This window comes from Salvelinus fontinalis, chromosome 5 (assembly GCF_029448725.1).
Source record: "Salvelinus fontinalis isolate EN_2023a chromosome 5, ASM2944872v1, whole genome shotgun sequence".
Classification (NCBI taxonomy): Eukaryota; Metazoa; Chordata; class Actinopteri; order Salmoniformes; family Salmonidae; genus Salvelinus; species Salvelinus fontinalis.
The window spans coordinates 52,010,487-52,019,094 of NC_074669.1; positions in this window are offsets into that span (position 1 = coordinate 52,010,487).

Sequence of the window (8,608 nt, forward strand, 5' to 3'; positions counted from 1 at the left end):
TGTGTGTCTAAGTGTCTAAACATTTCCATCACACTCTTTATAGAGTGAGAACGTCGAGTCCATAAATTCTTCAGCCATGTCGAGTAACAGGAAACGGCACATTCGTCAGCTGTCATATCAATCTTGCCGTTTATCCTTATCATTCACGTGCAGGGGGACGCAACTGTCCTCTGTGGTAAATGAAAGAGGGGTGAATGAATAAAGAGGAGAAGGGACGGTGATGGAGGGATCAGGGATCCCTCTCTATCTGTCGATGGGACGAGAGGAAGGCCCCGGCGGTGACACGGTTAACGGTTAACCACCTTGTCCTGGGGACCGTGTGATCTGTTACCCCCTAGAGCAGCCCAGGAAACTGTCTCCCCTGCCCCAGTGTCCTGTACCTGGTTAATGGTTAAACCCAGCATCCTGCCACCAGCCATCATTTTGGATCCATAACAATAGAGGGTGCCTAGACCTGGATGGATGTACTGTGGAGGAATGGAATCCTCTCGTTGTCTGTCTCCCCTTGGCACGCAATGGCTGTTCGGTTACTGGTTAATGGGGGTACGCATGGATCAATCGGATGGACTGTCAGAGGGCACAAATACACAAATACACACACCGGGGGATACTGAGTATCGACTCATCTGATTGTACACAGATCATCCAGATAGCTTGTTAACAGGAAGTGGACCCTATGCCAGCTGAGAGTTGATTGACAGTTGAGATGACTGATGCTATTCGTCTTTGTGTTGTTTTGCATTTGCGTCGACCTCGATCCTTTCCAGTTGTAATATGTGTTCTCTTTCGAAAAACGTCAGTTCCATGAGTTTGGAACTTTCTTTTTCTCAGCTTTGCATGTGCGTAACTTTATAGGGAAGGAAAACATTTTTTAAGAGAAATGACTGGATGGCAATGGCAAATAATAGCCCTTGTTGAGTTACTTGAATAACGAATCACATAACCAATTAATCTTAATAAACTTGCTTACAGTTGTACTTATAGCAGTGAATCATCGACATGTCATTATGTCGGCCTTTCTAGGTTTGTGAATTAAATACATCCTTGGCCTCCGCTCGAACACTGTGAACTAGATTGTATAGTAAAGTTATATTGTACCAATGCCATGTATTATTTAAACTAGGGGGAAGGATAATGTATACTCTTCAAACAGCCTTGTGGCTCTTCAAGGATAATTAACAGTCTGTTATTCAACAGAAACATTACTTTTTTAACACACATTTAAAAAACACATTCTCCTCTTTAGAATTTAGAAGTTGTTTAATTGTCCCTTTTATACCGTTTCCCATTTTCACCTGAGTTGAACTCATAATCACCTTAGCCACAAATGTAATTACCAAACACCGAACATTAATTTGCATTGTCACATGATCCATGGGAGTGCTATTAGAGCAGCCCAAGACAAGGGAATTAGCGGCTATTACAAGAGAAAGTGTTTTGATTTTCAAATGGCCAGCGATGCTCTGAGTCATTCATATGAAACCCCATTTAAAAAGAACAAAGAAAAGAACAGCTAAACGTCTCTTTAGGGGCTCAAAACGCTCCAAGGGGCTCACATCCAGTGACAGTTTCCGTCAGTGATACTGACAAGGCCTGGGCTCTGGGTCAACTGAGGCCTTTGAGGGGCCCCTGTGTGGCCCCAGCATGGCGTCCATACACTCAGAACAGAGAGAGACGTCACTCTCCCCTTCCTCCCCCAGGTGAGGGTGACAATCCATCACCCGCCCAAAGGCCAAGGCACTGGGGGTGCGGGGAGGGAGGAGCAGGGCTATTATGCGTCATTGAGGGGAGGAGAGGAGTGAGGGGGTTGTGACTTTGTGTGTGTGTATACTGTTAACCCGGAGGGAGGTAAAACAGCAGGTACAAGCCAGGCTTGGAGGAACAGAACAGGGGATGATTCTCTAGCCAACTACTGCTACTCCACAACAGTCTGATCGTGTTCTCCTATGGAGGTCTGTGTGAGTGTGTGTGCGTGTGATGCTGGCTGAGGATGCTTCCCAAATGGCCCACAATTCCCTATATGGTGAATTTGGTACACAGCCACAGTGTTTCCATATGGAGGTGTGTGTGTGTGAAGCTAGCTGAGGAGGAAGCCACGTGTGACGTTACACTATTGCCTGGGGCTGCAATGTGGTGTTTCGACTGGACGGATTATAATGTGTGGTGTGTCGATATGACAGACAGGTGACGTCATACTGGGTAGCCTACCTTTGTGCCCTGAGCACGGTCAACTTGAATGACTTTTCTGTCGCTTTAACTCAACGACTGATTGGGTCCCATCAGCTCCTATCAAACTGAGTATGAGATTATACAAAATGTTCCCTATATCATGCACTACTTTTGACCAGGACTCATAGTGTTCTGATCAAAAGTAGTGCACTATGTAGGGAATATGATGCCGAGACGAAACCAATATCATTTGGCATGTTTGCCTCTGAGCAATTAGTTGACAATAATTCAGATAAACATGAAATTCAACATCATCTAAGAATGGATCATTTGGTCCTTTGTGGCTCAGTTGGTAGAGAACGCCAGCATAGTGGGTTCAATTCCCAGGACCACCCATACAGTGCATTCAGAAAGCATTCAGAGCCTTTGACTTTTTCCACATTTTGTTACGTTAAAGCCTTATTCTAAAATGGATTAAATAGTTTTCCCCACCTTATCGATCTACACACAATAACCCATAATGACAAAGCAAAAACTGTTTTTTAGACATTTTTGCAAATGTATTAAAAATAAAAAATCGAAATATCACATTTATATAAGTATTCAGACCCTTTACTCAGTACTTTGTTGAAACACCTTTGGCAGTGATTACAGCCTCGAGTCTTCTTGGGTATGACGCTACAAGTTTGGCACACCTGTATTTGGGGAGTTTCTCCCATTTGTTTTCTGCAGATCCTCTCAAGCTCTGTCAGGTTGGATGTGGAGCGTCGCTGCACAGCTATTTTCAGGTCTCTCCAGAGATTTATAATCAGGTTCAAGTCCGGGCTCTGGCTGGGCCACTCAAGAACATTCAGAGACTTGTCCCAAAGCCACACTTGCATTGTCTTGGCTGTGTGCTTAGGGTCGTTGTCCTATTGGAAGATGTACCTTTGCCCAGTCTGACGTCCTGAGCGCTCTTTGATCAAGGATCTCTCTGTACTTTGCTCCGTTCATCTTTCCCTCGATCGTGACTAGTCTCCTAGTCCCTGCTGCTGAAAAACATCTCCACAGCATGATGCTGCCACCCCCATGCTTCACCACCACCATGCTTCACCACCACCATGCTTCACCTTAGGGATGGTGCCAGGTTTCCTCCAGACGTGACGCTGCCATTCAGGCTCAAGAGTTTAATCTTGGTTTCATCAGACCAGAGAATCTTGTTTCTCATGGTCTGATAATACTTTAGGTGCCTTTTGGCAAACTCCAAGTGGGCTGTCATATGCCTTTTACTGAGGAGTGGCTTCCGTCTGGCCACTGTCCCATAAAGGCCTGATTGGTGGAGTTCTGCAGAGATGGTTGTCCTTCTGGAAGGTTCTCCCATCTCCACAGAGGAACGCTGAAGCTCTGTCAGAGCGTCCATTGGGTTCTTGGTCACCTTCCTGACCAAGGCCCTTCTCTGTCGATTGCTCAGTTTGGCCGGGCGGCCAGCTCTAGGAAGAGTATTGGTGGTTCCAAACTTCTTCCATTTAAGAATGACGGTGGCCACTGTGTTCTTGGGGACCTTCAATGCTACATAATTTTTTGGGTACCTGTAACGCTCGTCTGAAGAAGTGGACCAAGGTGCAGCATGGTACGTGTTCATGCTTCTTTATTTACTCAGAACACCAAACAAAACAACAAAAGAATAACGAACTTCACGTTCTGCAGAGCTAACAAAAAACAAGATCCCACAACATAGGTGGGAAAACAGGCTACCTAAGTATGATTCCCAATCAGAGACAACGATAGACAGCTGCCTCTGATTGGGAACAACACTCGGCCAAACGCAAAGAAATACAAAACATAGAATGCCCACCCCACACCACACCCTGACCTAACTAAATAGAGAAATAAAACGGCCCTCTCAGGTCAGGGCGTGACAGTACCCTTCCCCAGATCTGTGCTTTGACACAATCCTGTCTCGGAACTCTAAGGACAATTTCTTTGAACTCATGGCTTGGTTTTTGCTCTGACATGCACTGTCAACTGTAGGACCTTATATAGACAGGTGTGTGCCTTTCCAAATCATGTCCAATCAATTGAATTTACCACAGGTGGACTCCAATCAAGTTGTAGAAACATCTGATTTGATGATCAATGGAAACAGGATGCACCTGAGCTCAATTTCGAGTCTCATAGCAAAGTGTCTGAATACTTATGTAAAAAGGTATTTCTGTTTTGTTTTTTTACAAATTTGCACAACTTTCTAAAAACTTGTTTTTCGCTTTGTCATTATGGGGTATTGTGTGTAGATTGATGAGGAACATTTTTTATTTAACCCATTTTAGAATAAGGCTGTAGTGTAACAAAATGTGGAAAAAGTCAATGGGTCTGAATACTTTCCGAATACACTGTACATTAAAAAAGAAATGATGCACACATGACTGTAAGTCGCTTTGGATAAAAGTGTCTGCTAAATGGCATTTATTATTGTTATACTGTCAAACCACTAAGGAGAATTACTAGGTTTACATGGTTGGTTCCCCAGCTAATGGTTATAATTCACTGCTATAGCAACACAGTATTTGACATGCACACCATATCCCCTGCTAGATGATCGATGCTGTTACTACTGTAGTAGGTACATTTTGCATACATTTCACGCGGCTCAGATGTGCGATGCTTGATTTGATGGTTAATTCAGATGCAGGAAACAGAGAGCTGCGTGGAGCCTGGTAAGCGAATGCAAATCCTCACCCTGCTCAAGCTGAAGGTTCAGTGTACTAGCAGAGCCCGCGTTCCGTTCAGCCCACTCATTTTATACTGCTATTCTTTATGGCTCAGGCTTCTCTCTCTCTCTCTCTCTCCCTCCCTTCTGCTCTCTCTCTCTGTCTCTTTCAGGCTCTCTGATTCCATCTTGCCCGTGACAGAGGGGGTATCATTAACACACATGCACATGCACGCACGCACACACGCACACACACAAATGCAAGCACAAATGCCCACACACACACACACACACCGAGTATTCTCCAGGCCTCTGCCATTTGCAGTGACGCTCGGTGGGTGAGCCATCGTTAGAGGAGAGCGGTGCACTGGTGCCATCGCTTGGCCACAGTACATCTCCTTCCCCAGTGTTCGTCTGAATAGCGACAGTACAGTAAGACAGCAAACAGACGGCTCGTAGTGACACAGCTGTCACAAGACATGCCTCATTAATGCTCCTCAAATGTCACCCTCTAAAGTCATCGCTCACTGATCTGCCCGACCTGGACACAAGTGAGGCTTTCTTTTAGGAGAGGATTTTGTGTGATTGTGTTCATACTGCATGGCTATTTGTAGATGTTTATTAAATTGGGGAACTTGAAACAGGCTGCCATGAAGCTGTATGCTTTGAGAGCCAGTTGGAAGGGGGGATAAAATGGGTCTCTGGCCAATAAAGGGTGGTTAAATGTCGTCGCATAACTATGACATGGTCGAAGTCCAACTCCGACATTCTGATACAACACTATTGCAAGGTGTGAACTACGCACACACACTACTCTGCAGACACTAGGAGTGCATCGCTGAATCAGCAGAGTGGTGAAGCCGATCCATCCATCACTGGGCGTGGCAGGAACCAGTCATCACAGGGGCCCCAGCGCACTACAGCTCTACCCAACCCGGGGAAAACAGGAGAGGTGTCCTGTAGAAGCTATACACAATGACGGCCATCACAGACTGATCCATCACACTAGATTAGAGGAAGTTGAGCCGCTGAGAGTCACTGAGCCTGTTGCTGTGCTGCCAGTGCCACCGGCTGGACCGGGTTAATGGTTAACCCATTGCATCCTGTCATCCATCTTGGATCTGCCGGATGCTGTCCGATACAGGCGGGGCCACTGTCAGGGGCATTGTTATGGCCAGGGGGGCTGATAAAATCCCAATGTAGGCTAAGGCAACACTGAGAGAGGGGGTGGGGAGGTTGTTGTCGTGACAGAGTGCTCCTGTCTTGGGTTCTCGCTTTGGGGTTTTCCTTGTCATTTCTTTGTTTCTAGTCTCATTGGGTTTGGAATCAAAGATCTTTGTAAAAAAAAACTACGTAATGACATGTCGATGACTCAGGGCTATAAGTACAACTGTAAGCATTTATTATCCAATGAGTATCAACTGTAATTGAATTTATTTAGATATTCCTCCAAATCTATCAGTTTGACATCTTGCAAGAAGCCACAGGTATATACAGTGAGTAAACTTACATTTAGTAATTTAGCAGACGCTCTTATCCAAAGCGACAACTACTGCAGTAGAGTACACCTAAGATATCATTTACATTGGTACAGTACATGATGGTACTGCATCCAGAGTGACAACTAGTGCAGTAAAGTACACCTAAGATATACATTTGCATGGGTACAGTAGATGATGGTACTGTACATTGGTAGAGTACATTGGTCATTTCCTGGTAATTCATTCACATTTCCATTAGAGCTGGGAATTGATACATTCTCAATAAATGAATCCTACCAGAGATACCAGGAAACGGCATTATCGCCCTGTGTTAACATGATGTGTCCAAAATGGCACCCTATTCCCTTTCTTTATTTGATTTGTTTCATTTATTTATTTGCCCATTTTAAACACAAAACAACCACATGGGGCTCTGGTCAAAGGTAATGCACTATATAGGGCAGGGATGGGCTCCCCTTTTGAAGGTCCTGGGTTCAATTTCCACTAAAAAACTCAGTTGGGGTCTCAATTTACTGTTGCGTGTTAGAATAGATGAATGCACAAGGTGCAATTGCGACATCCGGTCGTGCATCAGCAGTTTTTCTCTTATTATGTCAGTCACTTATAATCAGTCAATTAGCCCATGTCAGCTAACATTTTAAGATTGCCAAGTTAGCTGGCCGCTAAACTATCAAAACTTGTTATCATGGTGGAATTACCGGCTGGGGGCCCCCATTGATTTTGTTAGTCAGTCTAACTTCGATATCATATTAAAAACTGCAAACATCTCACTCCACCTTATGGCAAATTGTGTAGAATTGCATGAAATTAGCTGTAAAACAGCTCATTTTCCTCTCCAACCCATTACAACATTTGTAGAATTGCATGTTATAAAATTGCTAAATATTCTCTCAGTCCCATGGCAAAAAGTGTAGAATTGCAGTAAACATGCTTTAAAATTGAAACATTTTCACTACACCCCATGGCAAAATGTGTAGAATATTTACGAAATGAACTCTAAAACTTAAAAAATATGCTCTCAGCTGTCAAGAGGGAGGCCACTAATATGTTTTGCATGCAGAACCGCAAGCAACTGCGGGTGAGTTCCGATTTTCTGTGACCCCCACCCCCATCAAAGTTGCACATCCCTGATGAACAGTATACAATATGAAGCTGCACATGCCATTTGTGACTCATCAATGGTAAAAGTAGAGCAGACACTGCCTGCAAGGACCTTCAATAAATATTTTTCTCCAAGAATGCCTGTCATGGCAGATGCACAGTATACTAACAATCCAGGGTTATTATGAGGGCCTTTGCTTTTAACGGTTGCATCAAGGACGGTGGTGAATTGTCCAGCGGTGATTGAATTGCATTGAAGTAATTTACCTCGCGCCAAGAAATGTTCACCTTTCTGTGCTGTGCACCCGTGTAACACCTTTGACTGAGTTACCAAGGAGATGTTGCGCGCGGGAATAGAACATCAAACCGACACTCATTGACCCTTTGGTTTGACACGCAATTTGTCAGGGAAGAGATAAGAGACACGAGTACAGTGAGTTTTCCCTCCCATCCACCCGCTACAGTGCCTCGCCTGATCAGTCATATTAATGAAGAAATTTGGCGCCTCCGGAACAATGGGAAAGAATTAGACACTTGGAGAACATGTTTGCATAACGAGCTCCTTTGCCGTTTTCAACAGTTTCTAGTCTTAATCACCTGGCGCTCTCCAGAACACCTACACCCTTCTTCAGGATCAGATATGGGGACCACCGGACCGGGAAATGATCTGAGCCGCGGCATTAATCCGCTAAGCTTGATTGCTATTACCGCGGTGTGATTATGCAGCTTGATTACCGAGCCCACCCCAAGGACCATGGCGCGCCTGCTTCTACACGTTCTCTAGGTGCGAATCAAATTACGCAGTGATTACCTTGTAACAGATCAATCGAGACGTGGCGGCCGGTGTGGTCATACACGATATAGACGTGCGTCTGAAGAAGGATGACTGTGATTATTAATGGATACTTGAGGTGGCCTGAACGCTGTAGACTTGAACTGTTAAATCGGACCCTGATACGTAATATAACCAAATGCATTCATATAACGTTTCAGAAGAGTGATTATTGGATTATTGCTGTAGACACAGAAATGTTTGCAGTTCAAGCATAGACAAAGGGGTTGTTTTGTGCTCTTGAGAGGTCTCGGGCAGTAGCTACTTAAATAGGCGTTCCTTACCCCATTTCAGCCCGAATGTAGTGGACAGCTTGCG